This window comes from Muntiacus reevesi, chromosome 3 (genome assembly GCF_963930625.1).
Source record: "Muntiacus reevesi chromosome 3, mMunRee1.1, whole genome shotgun sequence".
Lineage (NCBI taxonomy): Eukaryota > Metazoa > Chordata > Mammalia > Artiodactyla > Cervidae > Muntiacus > Muntiacus reevesi.
The window spans coordinates 83210176-83230254 of NC_089251.1; the positions used below are offsets into that span (position 1 = coordinate 83210176).

The following is a 20079-nucleotide window of genomic DNA, read 5'->3' on the forward strand; positions in this document are numbered from 1 at the left end:
GGGTAGATGATTAAATAGTCCTGGGGCATGAGGATTGGAAGAGGCTTCAATTAGCTTAACTGGAGATTGGAAAACAACGAGGGGTGAGGGAAGGACAGGATATAAGAGACAGAGGAGCTTCAGGAACTGGGAGCTCCTGGGCCAGGGTGGGAGAGGAGTCAGACTGTTAGAGAGGAAAGAAGGGGCCATGTCAGCCTTGAATGTCATGCCTGAAGAATGTGGAATTGATCCTTTAGGCAACAGGGAGACATGGAAGGCTTAAAAATTATTTTTGCATTCATCATTTTTAATAAGTCCCCTTGAGGTTTTCACGAGCCACTCACTTGAAGAAAATCTACCCTAGTGGATATGTAGGATTTATGTAAGGCTAGTGTTTGTCTGAGCTATGGTGCTACGTGGGGGAGCACCTAACAATGCCCTTTGTCCACAAGGCAGAAAGAACCAGTGTTCATTTGGAAACATTTAGTAGTTATGAGAGGCTTGTGCTATATTTTCAAAATGCCAAAAATCCCTTGAGGACAGACATCTCTGAATGGGGGGAGGCCACGTCTGCAGCCTTGCTTTCTCCACCTCTGCCTGATATAAAGCCTCAGCCATTTGTCAGTGATGTGGGTTGATCTGGTGAGGATGGAAAAAGGAAGGCTGGCACTAAGAGGGGCCTTTACAATGGGGAGGTGGCCTCAGCCTGCATGTAACAGTTTATACAGATCGTATTCCTTTGGACTAAGCCCATAACACTGCATTTCCTGTTGCCATGACATCAGTGGTCACTGTTCCAAACCCGAGGATTCTGCGAAGAAAGAGAATGAGCCAGAGACGATAGTGGTTTTTCTTATTTCCCTTCTTGTTCCAGTTCTTTCATTCTTTTATCTCACGGAAATGCCTAAAGAAAAGTGCAAGTCAATCAGGCAAGGAAGGCAGGGAAAATTTTGCTTTTTCTCAATATCTCGGCTCCTAAGAATACACCAGACTCCTTGAAGATGTGCTTAGAATCTGAGTCAAGCTGTCTGGACTGGACACTGTTATTGCCTGGCAGAGTACCTGCTAGCTGGCTTCCTCTTTCCTAACACAACCCCAACTTGTTAAAGGGAGTGAATGCCACCAGAGGGCTCCAAGGAAGCGGGTCCATCCCCAGTTTCTGTTGTGGATCTGACTCCTAGTCTATGCCAAGGATGATTCCATATATGTATATATTCCACCTTGCTGGTGGTTGCTTCAGGACTGTAAGCTTGAGCCCATCAGCACAGGGCCCTCGCCAGTTGACCATGACTACTCAAGGGGCGGGCTGTGTCCCAAGCTGAATCAGACCAATAGAAAGGGAAAACTTAAATTCTTTGTTTTTCAGGATAAGGTTCTCTTGTTGGAAATGAATAAGGGGGTGGGTTGTTACCAGTATGCTAGCAGCCATGTTGTGACCATGAGGCAAGTTAGACTGAGGATAAAGCCAGCACAAAAAGGAGGAAGGCAGCCAAATAAATTAGAGAAATGGAGCTGGATCTCTGATTGTCTCGTGCCTGGAGGCTGGGCCTACCCCTGGACTACCTATTCTGTGAGATAACAAATTTCCCTTTTTGGGGGGCTTACGGCTGAAAGATTATTCCTGACTGCTTTCTAACTCACTGTGCCTGCCATCCAGTGAATTCAACTAGGGAAGACTGTAATGATATAGGTTTATATCAGAATCTGCAGAGTGTTTTCTCAACAATTCTCTCATCCATACCACCTAAGATCCTCTGGAGGCAGATGTAGATATTATCTACATTATCATTCTTATAATTCAGAGCAGTGAAGTGACTTGCCTGAGATCACACAGCTCGTATCCAAGAACCGTGGCAGCCACTGAGAAAGAAAAACATGGTCTGCATGCCTGGGATGCTCTGGGTAGAAAAATGGGAGAAGGAGACCCAGAAATCATGCTGTCAGAATGTCCCTGTGGAGTTCTTGATGTACTTGTGACCATGGTTCACGACAAGGGGTGATTTTGCCCCCCAGGGAAGACTTGTCCAAGTTTGAAGACATTTCTGGTGTCACAAGCTGGGGCGGAGATGTATTGGCATCTAGCAGGTAGAGACCAGGGATGCTGCTAAAGAACCTACAGCATACAGGACAACCTCCACAACAAAGAATTATTCGGGGACTTCATAGGTGGTCCAGTGGTTAAGATTCACTTTGTAACGCAGGAGATGCAGGTTTGATCCCTGGTTGGAGAACTAAGATCCTACATGCCGCAGAGCAACTAAGCCCATGAGCTGCAACTATGGTGTCAGGGTTGAGAAACTCTGATTTAAGAGAACGTTCATTTTTTCAGTGTATATATCAGAATCTTACTGATGTTCCAATCTAGGAATTTTCCATAAATATTATAGGTAATTTTTTTTTTTGATGGTTAAAGTGTGTACTACTCAAGATCTCTTTTCCGAGATCATTTTTGATCACTATATCATTAAGGGAAAATCCTAAAGCAACGATATTCACCCCTGGGAAGCTGAGTGGATTAAAAGGCTCTTATGCATGTGTTCAATAATTGATATACGCCTATGCCATGAGAGTCATTGATCCATGTGGCATGTTTCTACATGTCACAGAACCAAAAAAGGAAAGCCCATCCTGGTGCGTGTGTTTCAGAGCATCATTTTGTACCTCGTTAAGAACCTGACATATGGTAATGCTTACCACATCCACAAAGGCTTCGACCAATAGTGATTTCCAGTGAGGTTGCAAACAGTAATTACGTTTCTGAAGTGGTAGTTTAGATCTTATATTGCCAGTGGGAAAAAATACTAGCTTGCAGGCATGCCCCCAAATGAGCTCTAAAGAACTCCTTACAAGAGTTATTTATCCTCTGTAATGGAAGGGGGCAGGAAGAGCAGTAAATCTGGAGGGGGACAGGCAGAGGGCCTCAGTAAAAGGCCGGGTGGACCATGACTGCTCCTTGTAGTTACTCTGGAAACCGTTCTTGCTTTAAATGGTTCTCATGGAAGCTCTGGAAGACGAGTTTCTCTCATCAGCAGCATCTTTACCTAATACATTTGATACTGTGGATTACCTTTCTTCCTCCCAGCAAGTTCTCTCCCCTGGGCTCTGAGGTTTGTGGTTGCCAAGGGGCCGTCCACTGTTGAATCTGGAGCTGGGTATTTGGTTCAGTCCAACCGGGATCCCCAGGGCCTTAACTGGCCCAAATGCTCTGTGCTTTTTTGGTCTGCCTTCAATTCTGAGGCCCAGAAAAACATTTTTGGGTCTGGCACAGCCTTCCAGCTGAGCTAGGAAGATGAGGGTGTGTCTGCAAGGTCCGTAGTGTTTTGCTGTCGGCCTCTTGGTAAAGAGTAGGTTAGTCTCAGATGACAGGGTCCAGCTCTCTGGCTGCGACCATGAGGCAGGCATGAGGCTGCGGGTCCCAGTGCATTCCTGGGACCCACTGGAATTCCTGGGACCAGCAACCAGAGGCTTGGGGAGAGTGGGGGTTGTGGAGGAGGACTGAATCTGAGGCTGAGCTATTGATGGCTTTGAAGGATTAAGTCCCAGAAATTGGTGGGGACCAGCAGAAGAAAGAGAGTCATTTAGAAGCAGGAGACCCAGCTCTCCAATGGGAGCCATGTGACCTCATGCTCCAGAGGTCCCCTAGGCCCATTCCCAGGTCTGTCCACTGTGGCTGAGCTGTCTGGTGGCCTGGATGTAGGATTGGTCCTTTGTTCCTCTTGAAGGAAAGTTTTGGAAGCTTATAGTCCACTCAAATAATAACAGTCATATCATTTGTTGAATGCTAACCATATGTTATACATTGCACCGGTGTGATCTTATTTATTATGGTGATCCCATCAGGTCACTACTATTGTACCTATTTTTCAGGGTAGGAAATAGAGGCTCAGAAAACTTTAGCAAGCAATCAAACTTTAGTAAGCTGTAATTAAGTTATGGAATAAGTATGTAATAGAATCCAGGCCTCAAACACTTAACCCCACTCACTACCAAGTTACCATCAAAAGATGGTTTTCCCTTCCTTTTTGTCTTGATGCATCTATCCTAGGCTTTTTAAAAATGTTCTGTGGACAATAGATTAGAGGCATACTGCGAAATACATAGATTTGTGACAAAATAGTCTTAGTTATGAGGATTAAGAGATTTTTTTGTTGTTTGAGAGTCATATTTGGACCTGAACTCAACACAGCTTTCTCCTTCTCACAAATGTTATTTAGAGTAAAGCGATGCACCAGGCCTATTTTTAAGTTTAACCAGGCATAACACACCCATCTAAATAAACATTTGAGAGTATTGTCATTGGCTGTGTAATGGGATGTTAAAATGGGATGAGCCTTTGTCTAAGCTTCAGCTGAAACCAAGTGCCAACTACTTCCCTGCTCCTAAGTGGTCTCTTTGCAGTTTCTCTCGCCATTGCCTGAGCAGGTGGAAGTGGGGAGACCACTGGCTCCCTTTCTGCATCTGGGGAGGCAGAGGAGGAGGGAACATGCCAACAACTATTCCTAAAGAAACCCTGCTCTCTAATCTCCAGCTACCCTTGTGGCTTCTACAACCACCTGTGTTGTGTCTGGAGCGGGACAGATAGCCAGGACCCTGGTTTTTGGTTACGTCCTTTGGAAGGCCAGCTGGGATGCCCAGTGACCAGTTGAAATGACTGAGAAGTTGTGTCCGTGGACTTGAGGGCACAGTGGACTCCTGATTAAGACAAAGAGGGAGTAGTTCCTGGCAAACAAGACTACCTGTGTGAGAGTCAGCCGGGGGTGGCTCTCGGTGCCTCCTAAGCTGGGTCCAGGGAGGGCTCAGGAAAAGGCAGGAGAAAGCCAGTGGACATTGCTCACCAGCTGCCCAGTGGCTGGGGGAGGAACTGTAAGCCCCCAGCCAGAGCAAACCCAAATGAAATAACATCTGGGAACCACAGGCAAGGCGTCACTAGCAAAGTCAGGGGCATTTTCAAAGAACCCATAGAAATGCTCCCATGGGGACAAGAAACAGTGGTACATGCCTGCCAAGCCCAGGGAACCTGGATGCCAACTCAGAACAGTGCCAACCAGTGAGGCCCTCTGTCACCTTTATCTTTCCTCTCTGCCCTCTTCACTCTGGAACTGGAAAAGCTACCATTAGCAGTTAAGGGGAAGAGTGGTAAAGATGCAATGCAGAGAAAGAGAATGCAAGCCTGCCCTTTCCCATTGCAGAAAGCAAGCCTGGAATGGGGGATGAAATTGTGAATGCCATTTGCAAGTTTTTAAGAATTACCTAAGTATCACCTCCACATTAATGACTCAACTGAGATTGTTGGCAGGTGTAGTGTGAGCAAGCTCTTTTAAAACACTCTGAACATGGGACCTATTCAGATTTCTTCCAGGGCAGAAGCAGGAACTGTCCATAGATGGTGTGTGAGTGGGCATTTGGGGGTGTCTGGGTAAAATCTGGGAACATTAGGATGGTACCCTCTGTGTCTGCTTTCCAAACAACACCCTGAATCTCACCTCTTTTCTTCCTTCCCCAGCCTGCTCCCAAGTGTGGTCCAACCTCAGGGCCTTTGCACTTACTCTTCCCCCCTAAGAGTCCAGAAAGGTTGCTCCCTGGCTTCCTTCACCTCTTTCTCAGTTTAAATGTCCCTTTATCAGACATTTATTGAACCACACATTGCAAATCATCACTGCTCTGTCCAGCCCCCTTATCCCACTTCCTGAAGTTTTTTTTCACATCCCATATCACCACCAGACTTAGACCTCTTATGTCTATTTTCCCAGGTTGGCAGCTCTAGGAGAATGGAGACTATTTTGTTCACTGTTCCCAAGCACATCGAATTGTAGATGGTACATGGCAGTAATCCAATAAATATTTGTTTTGCTGTCATTGAATAGCTCTGCTTCCCCAGATTCCTTTTATTGTTCAGAGTACAGATCTATTCACCGTATTCTAAAAGTGAATCTGGTCTGGGCAAGTTGACTTGTACCTTTATGTCCCAAGCATGTTTTCTCTGTCTGGGTTATAAAGGGGCCCAGAGGGATGGATTCACTTCTCACTGAGATGCCAGTGACCTGATCCCTTGGAAACTGTACATTGGGTGCCCCCAAAGGAATAGTCTACCCCCTTTTTAGAATTCCTTCTCCCCATAGCCCGAAGGGTGATTTTTATGAATTTTTACCACATGTCCACACAAAACGTTAGCCTTTCTCTCACTGTGGGAAAGAATTTGAGCAATTTTTACTAGAGTCTTGTCAAGGTAGAGACCCTTATCAGGGAAAATGATTTTCTGAAGCCGCCTGAATTGTCAGGCAGTACGATTCTTTCTTGATATTGATTAAAAAAAAAAAAAATTGGAGTATAGTTGCTTTACACGGCGATGTCAGTTTCCACTGTACAGTGAAGTGAAGCAGCCATATATATACATCTCCCCTCTTTTTCGGATTTCCTTCCCATTTATGTCACTACAGATCCCCGAATCGAGTTCCCTGTGCTATACCATAAGTTCTCATTAGTTATCTATTTTATAAGTAGACGTGCATATATGCCGATCCCAACCTCCCAATTCATTCCCCCTGCCTTTGCCTTCTGGTGTTCATATGTTTATTCTCTGTGTCTTTATTTCTGTTTTGCAAATAAGATCGCCTATGCTGTTTTTCTAGATTACACATATGTGTGTTAATAATTGGTACTTTGATTCTCTCTGTGACTCGTTACCATTTGACCCTAGAATGGAGATAAAGGATACATTTTGGGAACTGGCTACTCAAAGAACTTGATAATGAGGCCCTGCTCCTTGGCCTTGCCCCTGAGAGTCTTCCCAACACCCCAGAAAAGTGATTCTTAAGTCAGAAAATTATTCAAGTGTGACAGAAATAAAAACCCTCTCTTCCTAACAGCTTTCCCTTGTTACTTCCTGACCTCCACTCCATTCCATCGGTATTACTGGGAAGTCTATGTTTACAAAGAGGAATGATTTTCTTAGAAATTTGACCTGGCTTGAAAATTGTATTTTTAGAGATGGCAAAATTAATTTGGTGCAGTGATAGAAAAACCAAGACCATGTATACTTGTCACCTGATAGACTGATGATGTGAGCTCTGAAACTAGAATGCTTGGGTTTGGAGTTGAGCATCACTGGCTGTGTGACACTGGACAACTTACTTCTCAGTGCTCAGTTTTCTGATCTGTATAATGGAAATCATGATCACCTATCTCCTATGGTAGCTGTTAGGATTAAGTGAGTTGACAGATGAAAAGGGCTTAGAAGAGTACCTGGTACATAAAACTAACTCTCTAAGTGTTGGCAGTACTTACTGTTGTTAGGGTGCTGGTTAATCATGATTACTATCATCATCAACATTCTCATAACCATCCTCCTACCAAACATGGCCCATTCAGGCTTTAGGATTTAGCAGAGGTAAAGCCACAAGTTGAATCTCTCCAGTAAGATTCTGCCAGGATTTGTTGTTGTTCAGTTGCTAAGTTGTATCTGACTCTTTGCGACCCCTCGCACTGCAGCATGCCAGACTTCCCTGTCCTTCACTATCCCAGAGTTTGCTCAGATTCATGTCCACCGAGTTGATGATGCTATCTAACCGTCTCATCCTCTGTCATCCTTTTCTCCTTTTGCCTTCAGTCTTTCTCAACATCAGGGTCTTTTCCAATGAGTCATCTCTTCACATCAGGTGGCCAAAGTATTGGGGCTTCAACTTCAGCATCAATCCTTCCAATGAATATTCAGGGTTGATTTCCTTTAGGATTGACTGGTTTGATCTCCTTGATGTCCAAGGGACTCTCAAGAGTCTTCTCCAGCACTACAATTCGAAAGCATCAATTCGGTGCTTAGCCTTCTTTATGGTCCAACTCTCCCATACATGACTACTGGAAAGACCATAGCTTTGACTATACAGACCTTTGTCGACAGAGTGATATCTCTGCTTTTTAATATACTGTCTAGATTTGTCAAAGCTTTCTTTTCAAGGAGCAAGCGTCTTTTAATTTCATGGCTGTAGTCACCGTCCACAGTGATTTTGGAGCCCAAGAAAATAAAGTTCTTCACTGTTTCCACTTTTTCCCCATCTATTTGCCATGAAGTGATGGGACTTGATGTCATGATCTTAGGCTTTTGAATATTGAGTTTTAAGCCAGTTTTTTCACTCTGCTCTTTCATCCTCATCAACAGACTCCTTAGTTCCTCTTCTGCCAATAGAGTGGTATCATCTGCATATCTGAGGTTATTGATATTTCCCCTGGCAATCTTGATTCCAGCTTGTGATTCATCCAGCTTGGCATATTGCATGATGTACTTTGCATTGAAGTTAAAGAAACAGCGTGACAATATACAGTCTTGTCATACTCCTTTCCCAATTTTGAACCAATCAGTTGTTGCATGTCCAGTTCTAACTGTTGCTTCTTGATCTGCATACAGGTTTCTCAGGAGGCAGGTAAGGTGATCTGGTATTCCCATCTCTTTAAGAATTTTCCACAGTTTGTTTAGATCTACACTGTCAAAGGCTTTTACATAGTGAATAAAGCAGAAGTAGATGCTTTTCCTGGAATTCTCTTGCTTTCGCTATGATCCAACGAATGTTGGTTTCTGGTTTCTCTGCCTTTTCTAAACCCAGCTTGTACATCTGGAAGTTCTCGGTTCATGCACTGCTGAAGCCTAGCTTGAAAGATTTTGAGCATAACCTTACTAGTGAAATGAGCATAATTATATGGGAGTTTGAACATTCTTTGGCATTGCCCTTCTTTGGGATGGGATGAAAACTGACCTTTTCCAGTCCTGTGGCCGCTGCTGAGTTTTCCAAATTTCCTGGCATATTGAATGCAGCATTTTCACAGCATCATCTTTTAGGATTTTAAATAGTTCAGCTAGAATTTATTGCCTCCACTAGCCTTGTTTGTAGTAATGCTCCCTAAGGCTCATTTGATTTCAGACTCCAGGATGTCAGGCTCTAGGTGAGTGATCACACCATCATGATTATCTGGGTTGTAAATACCTTTTTTGAATAGTTCTGCTATGTATTCTTGCCACCTCTTTTTAATTTCTTCTGCTTCTATTAGGTCCTTAACGTTTCTGTTTCTCATCATGCCCATCCTTACATGAAATATTCCTTTCATCTCTCCAATTTTCTTGAAGAGATCTCTAGTCTTTCCCATTCTAATTTTTCTCTCTACTTCTTTACACTGTTCATATAAGAAGGCCTTCTTTTCTTGCTCCTCTCTGGAGCTCTGCATTAAGTTGGGTATATCTTTCCTTTTCTCCCTTGCTTTTTGCTCTTCTTTCCTCAGCCATGTGTGAAGCCTCTTTGGACAACAACTTTGGCTTCTTACATTTCTTTTTCTTGGGGATGGTTTTGGTCACTGCCTCCTGTACAATGTTATGAACCTCTGTCCATAGTTCTTCAGGCACTCTGTCTGCTAGATCTAATCCCTTGAACCTATTCATCACCTCTACTGTGTAATTATAAGTGATTTGATTTAGGTCATGCCTTCCTGGTATGATCTAGTGATTTTCCCTACTTTCTTCAATTTAAACCTAAATTTTGCAAAAAGGAGCTGATGATCTGAGCCACAGTCAGCTCCAGGTCTTGTTTTTGACAGAGCTTCTCCATCTTCTGCTGCAAAAAATACAGTCAATCTGATTTTCGTATTGACCATTTGGTGATGTCTATGTTTAGAGTTGTGTTGTTGGAAAAGGGTGTTTGCTATGACCAGTGTATCCTCTTGACAAAACTCTGTTAGACTTTGCCCTGCTTCATTTTATATACTCCAAGGCCAAACTTGCCTGTTACTCTAGGTATCTCTTGACTTCCTATTTTTGCATTCCAGTCCGCTATGATGAAAAGGATATCTTTTTTTTTTTTTTTTTTTATGTTAGTTCTAGAAGGGCTTGTAGGTCTTTATTGAACTGTTCAGCTTCAGCTTCTTTGGCATTGGTGGTTGGGGCATAGGCTTAGATTACTGTGATGTTGAATGGTTTGCCTTGGAAACGAACAGGGATCATTCTGTCATTTTTGAAATTGTACCCAAGTACTGCATTTTGAACTCTTTTGTTGACAAGAGGAATACTCCATTTCTTCTAAAGGATTCTTGCCCACAGTAGTAGATATAATGGTCATCTGAAATAAATTCACCCATTCCCATTCACTTTAGTTCACTGATTTCTAAGATGTCAGTGTTCACTCTTACCATCTTCTGCTCAACCACATCTAATTTACCTTGATTCATGGACCTCACATTCCAGGTTCCTATGCAGTATTGTTCTTTGCATCTTTGTACTTTGCTTTTACCAGACTTTGGCCCAACTGTCTCATTCTTTCTGGAGCTATTAGTAGTTGCCCTCTGATCTTTCCTAGTAGCATAGTGGACATCTTCCAACCTGGGGAGGGCTCATCTTCTGGTATCATATCTTTTTGTCTTATCATACTGTTCATGGGGTTCTCATGTCAAGAATACTGGAGTGGTCTGCCATTCCCTCCTCCAGTGGAACATGGTTTGTCAGAACTCTCCACTATGACCCATCTGTCTTGGATGGCCCTGCATGGCATGGCTTCTTTGGGTTATGCAAGCCTCTTCACCACAAGACTGTGTTCCACGAAGGGGCTGCCAAGGTTTGATTTTAGGATCCTTGGTGAAGGAACTGTGACCATAATTGGGCTGAGTTCTCCTTGAGCCCCAGACAGGGGACAGTTCTGTAGTTTTGTCCCTGCTTTCTCTGCTCAGAGATTTATAGGGATCTTTAGCCCATTCTCATGAAAATCTTCTATATGACTGTCAGACAATAGGCTCAATTGAATGGCTAGGGAATGTTATCTAGCGTTCCTAAAAAGAATTGAAAAAAGCACCTTGAGAAGTGACAGTGAAGCAGTGTGTGTGCATGCTCAGTCACTTCTGTCATGTCTGTCTCTTTGCAACCCTATGCACTGTAGCCTGCCAGACTCCTCTGTTCATGGGATTCTCCAGACAAGAGTGCTGGAGTGGATTGCCATGCCCTCCTCCAGATCTTCCCAACCCAAAGATCAAACCTGTGTCTCTTATGTCTCCTGCATTGGCAGGTATGTTCTTCAACTAGCGCCACCTGGGAAGCCCCAACATTGATGCAGACATGGGCCTAAATATTTTTTTAAGCTATAAGACCAAAATCAAACACAGCACAATATTCTCTAAGCTGAATCTAAATCAAATGCATTTTTGCTCTGCTTTGTTTCAAGACCCTGGCTTGTGAATTTGACTCAGGAAGGATTCTGGCTTCTCAGTTCCCCTTTCTCCCTCAGGGTATAAGCACCAGAGGAATGCGAGAGTGGATTCCAGTCACATCTGCCAGTGGGGGATTTGCTCTTTGCAGGTTGCCACACGATGTGCCGCTTTTATGGGTCTCAACTCTGAGCATCGCCTGGTGCCTGTTGCATGCATTTTCTAGGCAGCCTGGAGCATTTCTGATGGGCGATCTCTCAGGGTTTCATTAAGACTTGCAGTCTGTTAAGTGGAAAAGTTTTCTAGTTGATTAAAAACAAGTTCTGAATCCAGTTGCAACAACTGTGTGTTTTGTGGTAACCATAGGAAAATGCAGTCAACAAGACTGAAATAGTCTTTGCTCTGTTGAGAATACGATTTTGGCCCTTCACCTCCTGGTCTGTAAAGAACTCACCTAGATGGTCTCAGATTAACTTCAATTTATGTGTGTGTGTGTTTTAGTTAAAATTCCCATTGGGTTCTTTTTCAATCTTCTCTGTCCCTTTGCTGAGTTTCTCATTTTGTTCTCCTGATTTGGTTAAATTATTTATCTGTATTTTCTTGTAGCTCTCTGAGCATCTTTAGGAGAATTATTTTGCATTCTTTGTTAGGCAGTTCATGTATCTCCATTTCTTCTGTGTCAGTTACCGGAGGTTTACTGTGTTTCTTTGGACGCAGCGTGTTTCTCTGATGCTTCATGATGCCCATAGCCTTGTGTGGATATCTATGCATTTGGAGAAATAATCATCTCTTTCCAACTTCATGGACTGATTTCTGTAAGGAAAGACCTTCGCCTGTGATAAGGGGCACACCAGAGTGTACTGTGACCTGTCTAATGGTGCAGGGCTCTAAGTATGGGGGTTGCAAGGAGATGTGATAGCTTGACAGCTCAGGCCACAGCATCAACAATATCGTGGTCCCTGGAGAGGAGGGCAGAGGATCCACAGTGGCTGCGAGGGCTGTGGGAGTCCTCAGTGATGCCTTTAGAGGCTGGGGATCAGTGCAGGCAGTAGCAGTGGCTTGAGCCAGGAGTGTGCATACACTGGGTTGCAGGGTCAGCTGTCTGTAGGGTTGAGAGCCAGGGCTGGTAGCAAGGGTTAGGGCCAACCTTGGGTCAGGGCCCCTGGCTGTCAGCAAACACCCCTGTCGCTGCAGGATCTCCCCATGGGGTGTACACAGCAGTACAATCTGGTGAAGGGAGTTGGGCTGAGGGGCATGGGTACAGAGCTGGAGGAACCAGTTGCAGGAGAACCCCACAGTCCAGGCCAGTGTAGGAATCAGGCCCTGGCTATCTATGTGCAGTCCTGTGCCTTAATGAAACTTTAAGAGCTGGCTCTATCAGAAAGCCATTTCCGACGGGGAGCCACAACTGGCCCTGATCTCTCGCTCGTTTCTTGCCCCATTCTCTGCCTGAGCAGAAGTTGCTCACTGCCACCTGCGCAGGGAACATTCACGTCTGTAGAAACTAGCAAATTCTCTGTGCACTTCTCTCTCTCAGCGTATATGTGTTCAGGGAGCCAGGAATTTTACCACCTCCTGCAAGCCACAGGGAAACACAAGTTTTGGCAGCCAGAAGGGGACCTTTGGAGATTCTCAAAATACAGACATCACAGAATGGCTGTGCCTCTCTTGATTTAATATTTGTTGAAATATTGATTAGTTCAGATCTCCTGCAAGATAGCAAGAATTTTCTAATAATTGAAAAAAATAATTGGGGCTGTATCACATGGCATTTGGGATTTTAGTTTCCCGATCAGGGATCAAACCTGCACCCCCTGCATTGGAAGCACAGAATCTTAACTGCTGGACCACCAGGGAAGTCCCAAATTTCTATTAATTATATTAAGATCACATAGTTCCACATATCTATTTGCTTACTACATCCAAAGAGTTAATGTTTAAAAGTTTGAAGAGGATTGCAAATGATTTCTTTAACAGCTGATTTCAGTTCTTCATTCCAGTCCCATACCATAAAAAAATTACTTGCTAACATTTGGGTACTGACCAAGCTACGACAACTTGTACCAGCTAAAAGCTGAAGTTTTTTTTTGCCACAGCCCTATGAGGTAACCACTAATAGTAGACTCTTTTTACAGAGGAGAAAACTGAGGCTCAGAAGGTTTACAAAATTTGTCAAAGGTAACACATTTAAGAAGTGTCAGAACCTCCTGCCTGACAAGCCCCTACAGGATCCATAGCGTAGGAGGGCCACCTGGCCTTTTACTTTACCTAAATTTAGATATTTGACATTATCACCACATGAGGTCATACAGTCATAGAAATGCACCAGAGAACTAAAAGAAGTCAGAACCACACTGTCCTCTATGGAAAGATAAGTGTAAATATACGTCTACATATATTTATTTATACACATAGGATTATACATACACACATACATGTATACACACTGGATTATATTTCATTAGCATGAAGTTATATTACTTTTCATTTTTGAGTGTGCTGAAGTCTTTAGTTAGGTGAGCACAGACATTTTCAATATATTGTAGGTCCCATTACCCTGTTTTGATTTTGTATCAATAGTATACAGAAAGTCTCAACAGTGAAATTGGTCTGGCCATGTCTTAACATTGAAGATATTCCAGTGAATAGAACCATAGGATTAGGAAGGCAATTTCATCACTCCTTTTGTGAGGAAATAGAGACACAGAGATGTTGAGTAACCTTCCCAAGGTCACACAGCTAGAAAGCCCTCCACTGACCGAGCAGTGAGCTCTGTCCTGCACCCACTGCTCTTGATTGCTGGCTCGTGCCTCCAAACTAGCCAGGAGAGGCTAAGTCTCACATGTGGGCATTGTTGTAACAACATCTTAGAGGCCAGGAAACATTTATTTCACAACCAGTGACTCCTTCCCATGCATTCTTTTTTTTTTTTTAATATCTGGGAAGAATGGTTCCATTTTTTAAATAGCTTTTCACATTTCAAAACCCTTTTAAAACTGAGAATCAATATTGAACCCCCTAGCCATCCTGGGAAGAAGGGTTGTATGCAGGCATTGCTTTTTCTATTTTTCAGAGGGAGAAACAAAAGTCAAAAACTGTTACACACCTTTCTCAAGATAACACCACTAAACAGTGACAGAGCTGTGACGGTAATGTAGGGCTCCTGGCTTGGGCCATGGCACTGAACCACACCACTTTCCTGTCTAGCAGTATGTCTTACAGGAATTACAGATGGGAACAGCACAAGCATTTTTGTTCTCCTGATGCTATTCATAAACCATTCTCAAACCCAGTGTATTTTCACTGAAAGAAACTATTCTTCATGTGATCAACAACTTGGCAAAAAAGATAATTAGATCGTCTAAACGCTATTCATAAAGTAAACGCTATGTCAGGATACATATTAAGCACTTTCAAAGTTCCTACCGTATTTCCTTTCAGGGGTGAGGTATAAGATATATTTAAATGAAGCTTAGTCTGGGAAACCAGCATATTGCAATTAAAAATGCAGCCCTTGTAGCCTTGCAATTCTTTGTCTAAAGTCCTTCAACAAAAGAGGGTATTTTAATTCAATAAATAAAAGACAGGCACTTCCAGCTTTCCTATGGGTGGAGTAGCTACTGCTTGCAGTTCATACGCGCACAACAGAGAAAATACACAAACAAATAGTATTTGATTTTTCTTGGCTACAGGCGATTTTCATCTTTCAAGAGACCGAAGGAAAAACAACCTTAGAACCTTACCACCAAAACTTCCAAATTTATTGCAACACAACGTAATGGCAAAATGCTATTTTCTTAGTGCTCACATTTTTGAATAACCACCATGGCCAAAAATGCCTGGTTTTATATTTACAGTAAACCCAAAGAAAATCTTGAATTCCACTCTCAAAGCTGGGGATGGCAAAGATGCCGTGGGTTGTTCAGAGCAAACCATCGCGTCTAATTATTCAATCTTATCCTCTCTGTTTAACCTGAGCTTGAGGCATTTATTTCATGTTTATACTGGTTTAACACAAATCATGCTTGAAAGAGATTTCGTATCCTGTTTCCCTGTGTAAAGTTAGGCTACAATAGAAGACTTAACAATGCCCGCTGTTTCTTGGGGTTATCAGTTAAAGAAACATTCAACCTAAGAAAATACTTCCAGTGTAAACAAGATACAAAATCACACATATAGCCACATTCCAAGATCTGTCTGATTAGGGAGAAGTATAGATCTACTCTAAATAATTTCTCTTTTAACTTAGCATCAATATGCCTGTATCTGCTTTTCCTTCATTGTTATAAGCAATTTGTTCTGCTGCTATTTTATTCCACATAGAAAGTAAGGTATAATATGGGGTAATAATAGATTTAAATGTACTTTAAAGTTCTGCACAAACATTAAACTTTTCAACTTATTTTAACCACAATTAAGTTGGTTTAAAAGACACAGTGAAAATCTTGTTCTAATCTTACCTCAGCACAATTTATTTAGAGTTGATATACGTATATTAGTTGTTTCCAAAGATGTCAATTACCATTCAATTCTCCTGAGACTGAAATTTGTATAGACTGATTACTTGGTCAAGGGATGTATTCTAGTTTCTTAATGATAAAGATATTTTCATGTTTTTATAACAAGAAATGGAAAGCAAACTATCTAAATAATGTAGCAATTCATTAGAACATACCTTGTTTGAAGAAAGTAATTTTTTTTCAAAACTTTTCCACCACAGAGAACGGATATCCCTTTTTCCTTAAGCTTTTCTGCATCACAGATCCCATCCAAATTATTCTAAAGAAGAAACAAGAAGAGGTCCAAGCACCTTTTCTTTTCTGAGAGGAGCTAATCAAACATTCCTATCAAACTCTCAGCACTTTGAAAAGCACATTTTACACTACAGACACACACACACACACACTCTCACACTCACAGACACTGCTTCTCACACTGGTTTTAGTACTGAATTAGGCGGTCCTCTTTTAAATTTCCACTCCCACTTTTTTTTTTCTTTGGGGTAAGGATTTCTAAATATTCTTTCTAGCCCAAAGCACACATTTCCAGCAAGCAAATTCTACAATTAGAAGTTCTAAAAAGTAGCAGAGAAGCACCTAGATAAGATGGAAAAATTTTAAGTATACTTTAAAATTGTCTTAAGCAGGGCAATTATATTTTCTCTTTCTTTTTCAAATGCTGGCAAACAGCTGGATTAAATTGCATAGAGAAATAAAACTGTACAAACACTACTGAGCTGGTTCTATTGGACTCTCACTTTTGGAGTAGAAATAATTTTCCTACATGTTAAAGCTGTTTTTTGGTTTAGTCCGCTTTGGTCCTTTTTGCATTTTGGCAAGTTTAACGAAATGACTGTAGTCTATGCTGCTAGGAACAGGACAGAAGATAATAACAGTGGGAAGCAAAACTTGACTCGTGTTTCAAAAAAACAAATGATGGATAGCTCACAACGTAAGTGCAATCTGCAGGATTTTATTTATTTACATATTAGTGCCATCAATTAAATTGAAGGGATTCAGGCTCAAAACATACATGAGCATATCACAACATCTTAAAAACAGACCATAAAAAAGTAAATCTGACACTCCTGGAGATTCAGATGTTTATCAGTCTGACAGCTTCTTCTCTTCAGCTAGGGTGGGAGGGAGCCCAGGGCGGGTCCTCTGCCTGCCTGGGACTGTGCACTCACCCAGCCCAGCCCAAGGAGGAGAATCTTCCCCACAAAGGACCCCTGGGGATTGCTCGGGTTTGAATCTTTTCCCTTGTTTGGTTCTGCGTTTTCTCAATCCTGGGGACTTCCCTGGTAGCCCAGGGGCTAAGACTCTGCCCTTCCACTGCAAGGGGCATGGCTTTCATCCCTGGTCAGGAAACTAAGATCCTGCATGCTGCACAACACAGCCAAAACATTAAAAATAAATAAATAAAAATTCTCGATTTTATTTCTTCTTCCTTAAAATCCTAGGTCCATTGGTGGTAAGGACGGTATTGCCACATGGAAGATGCCCTGTCCCATCCTTTGAGGGAAGGTTTGGATGAAAGGGCAGTCCAAATATAATTAATATTGATACTATTTCTATTAGTGTTAATAGTGTTAATTACCATTTATGAAATACTTATGCTGGGAAAGGTGATAAATCCTCTACATATATCAACTCATTTAATAGAACAAGCTACAGGGATTGTTACCATTACTTTCACACTACAGATAAGAGAATGGAGGCTCAAAGAGATTAATTGACTTTCCCAGGGTCAGCTGGCTGGAAAGGTAAGAGCTGAGGTTCAAATTCAAAGTTGGCTGACCCTTAGGCAATGTGCTGTGTTAGGGCTGAGAGCTTCTTTTCTTTCATTTGTTTAATTTGTTTTCTTATGGTGAATAAGGCAGATTCAAATGTAAACATACTAAAAGCATAAGAAGAGATGCTCAAAGTGAAGTGGAAATTGAATAACAATGTTTGTGGTGATGGAAAGATTTGGAAATATATAATGATGGTTGTACTCCGCTATGTGTATAATTAATGCTAATGAAATAATTAGCAAAATGGCAAAATTTTTGTTGTACATATTTGCCACAATAATAAACAGTATTAAAAAAGAGAGAAATTCTCCTTTAAGATAAGCAATGAAATATCACTTTTTAACGTTGATTAAATAATTTTGATTATTTTTTAAATGTCTCCAAGAGCTCAGGAAATTCTTTTCATTTCCTGGAGATTCAGTTCTCTTATTTTTTAAAATTTGTATCTGTTTTTTAAAAAACTTAATTGAAGTGTAGTTGAGGTACAGTGTTGTGTTAGTTTCAGGTGTACAGCAAATTGAATCACTTTTATACACCTGCGTCCTCTCTTAGGTTCTTTTCTCACATAGGCCATTGCAGAATGCTGAGCAGAGTCCTCTGTGCTGGACAGTAGGTCCTTAGTAATTACATACTTTATATATATTCAGTTCAGTTCCGGTCAGTCGCTCAGTCGTGTCTGACTCTTTGCGACCCCATGAATCGCAGCACGCCAGGCCTCCCTGTCCATCACTAACTCCCATAGTAGTGTGTATATGTCAGTCCCGCTCTCCCAGTTTATCCCTCCCCTGCTTCTCCCCGGTGAGCATAAGTTTGGTTTCTACATCTGTGACTCTATTTCCGTTTTGTGAATAAGTTCATTTGTACCATTTTTTAGCTTACACATATAAGTGACATCATATAATATTTATCTTTCTCTATCTGACTTTCTTTACTCAGCATGTCAATCTCTAGATACATGCATGTTGCTGCAAATGGCATTATTTCATTCTTTTTAATGACTAATATTCCACTGTATATATGTACCACATCTTTTTTTGTTTGTTTGTTTTAATTTTTTTCCCAATTATTTTTATTAGTTAGAGGCTAATTACTTTATAATATTGTAGTGGTTTTTGCCATACATTGACATGAATCAGCCATGGATTTACATGTGTTCCCCATCCTGAACTCCCCTCCCGCCTCCCTCCCCACCCCATCCCTCTGGGTCCTCCCAGTGCACCAGCCCCGAGCACTTGTCTCATGCATCCAACCTGGACTGGTGATCTGTTTCACTGTACCACATCTTCTTTACTCATTCCTCTGTCAATGGACTTTTAGGTTGCTTCCATGTCCTGATTATTATAAATAGTGCTGAAATGAACACTGAGGTGCATGTGTCTTTTCAGATTATGGTTTTCTTTGGATATATGCATAGAAGAGGGATATGGTAGTTCTACTTTCAGTTTTTTAAGAATCCTGCATACTTTTCTCTGCAGTGGCTGTATACATTTGCATTCCCACCAACCCCTTTTCTCAAACCCTCTCTAGCAATGTAGACTTTTTGATGATGGCCATTTTGACCAGTGTGAGGATACCTCATTTTAGTTTTGATTTGTATTACACTAATAATTGGTGATGTTAAGCATCTTTTCATGTCCTTTTTGGCCATCTCTGGTGGCTCAATGATAAGAATCCACCTGCCAATACAAGAGATGCCGGTTTGCTCCCTGGGTTGAGAAGATCCCCTTTGGAGAAGGAAATGGCAACCCACTCCAGTATTCTTGCCTGGGAAATCCCATGGACAGAGGAGCCTGGAAGGCTATAGTCCATGGTGTCGCAAAAGAGTTAGACAAAACTTAGCAACTAAACAATAGCAACAATGTCTTCTTCGGATAAATGTCTATTTAGATCTTCCATCCATTTGAAATGTCACTTTTCATCAGATTGCCTAGAATTGGAAAGCTGGTAAATGCCTATGGCAGACACATGGTGACCCTGATGTGCTGCCTGTACTGCGGACATGTGGTTATTCTACAGAGCCATCTAGACGTACTTACTCACGTTACATATGTATCCTAGGACCCATGAAACTCCTTGTGGGATAGTCTTTAGTGAGCTTCTTGCACAGAATCATGAGAAATCCGTCCCTAAAAAGTTAAGAGTTAAGTATGGGAGATACACAGTATGAAATATTTAGTAGCTGCTAGAAGCAAAGAGCCAGATGTGGGATTTGATTCCCCACACCAGATCACCTAGGTCTGCCTGTTGGTTTTGCCACCTGTCATTTGGTAAGTAACCTAGCTTCTCTGTTTTTTAGTCTCTTCATCTGTAAAATGGAAAAAAAAAAATAATAAAACATGTATCTCCAAGTTATGATAATTAAAAGAACTAATACTTGTAGAGTTCTTGGGATCTTGCCTCTTGCCTTGGGATTTTTTTCTTGTGAAAGAAAAAAATGCTACTATTTGTGTTTTTTAAATAAATAAAATGGACAGCAACACTGATTTTAGCCAATGAGGCTAAAATCAAAGTGTTGGTGGGACTGGTTCTTATCTAGAAGCTCTGGGAAAGACTCCACCAAATCAGATTGTTGGTAGAATTCAGGTCCCTGCAGTTGTAGGACTGAGGTTGCTGTGTTTTCGCTAGCTATCAGCCAG

At 41.8% G+C, this 20079-nt stretch overlaps 1 protein-coding gene across 3 annotated transcripts in view; it reads right to left on the minus strand.

Moving 5' to 3' along the window:
- The window catches only part of VIT (vitrin), a 119347-nt gene extending 103287 nt beyond the window's left edge, over positions 1-16060 (minus strand). For all 3 annotated transcript variants that reach the window (XM_065927394.1, XM_065927395.1, XM_065927393.1), the window contains exon 1: positions 15824-16060. The gene's annotated coding sequence lies outside the window, so the exon portion shown is untranslated. The remainder of the gene's footprint in view (positions 1-15823) is intronic.
- Between the last annotated feature and the right edge of the window lie 4019 nt (positions 16061-20079).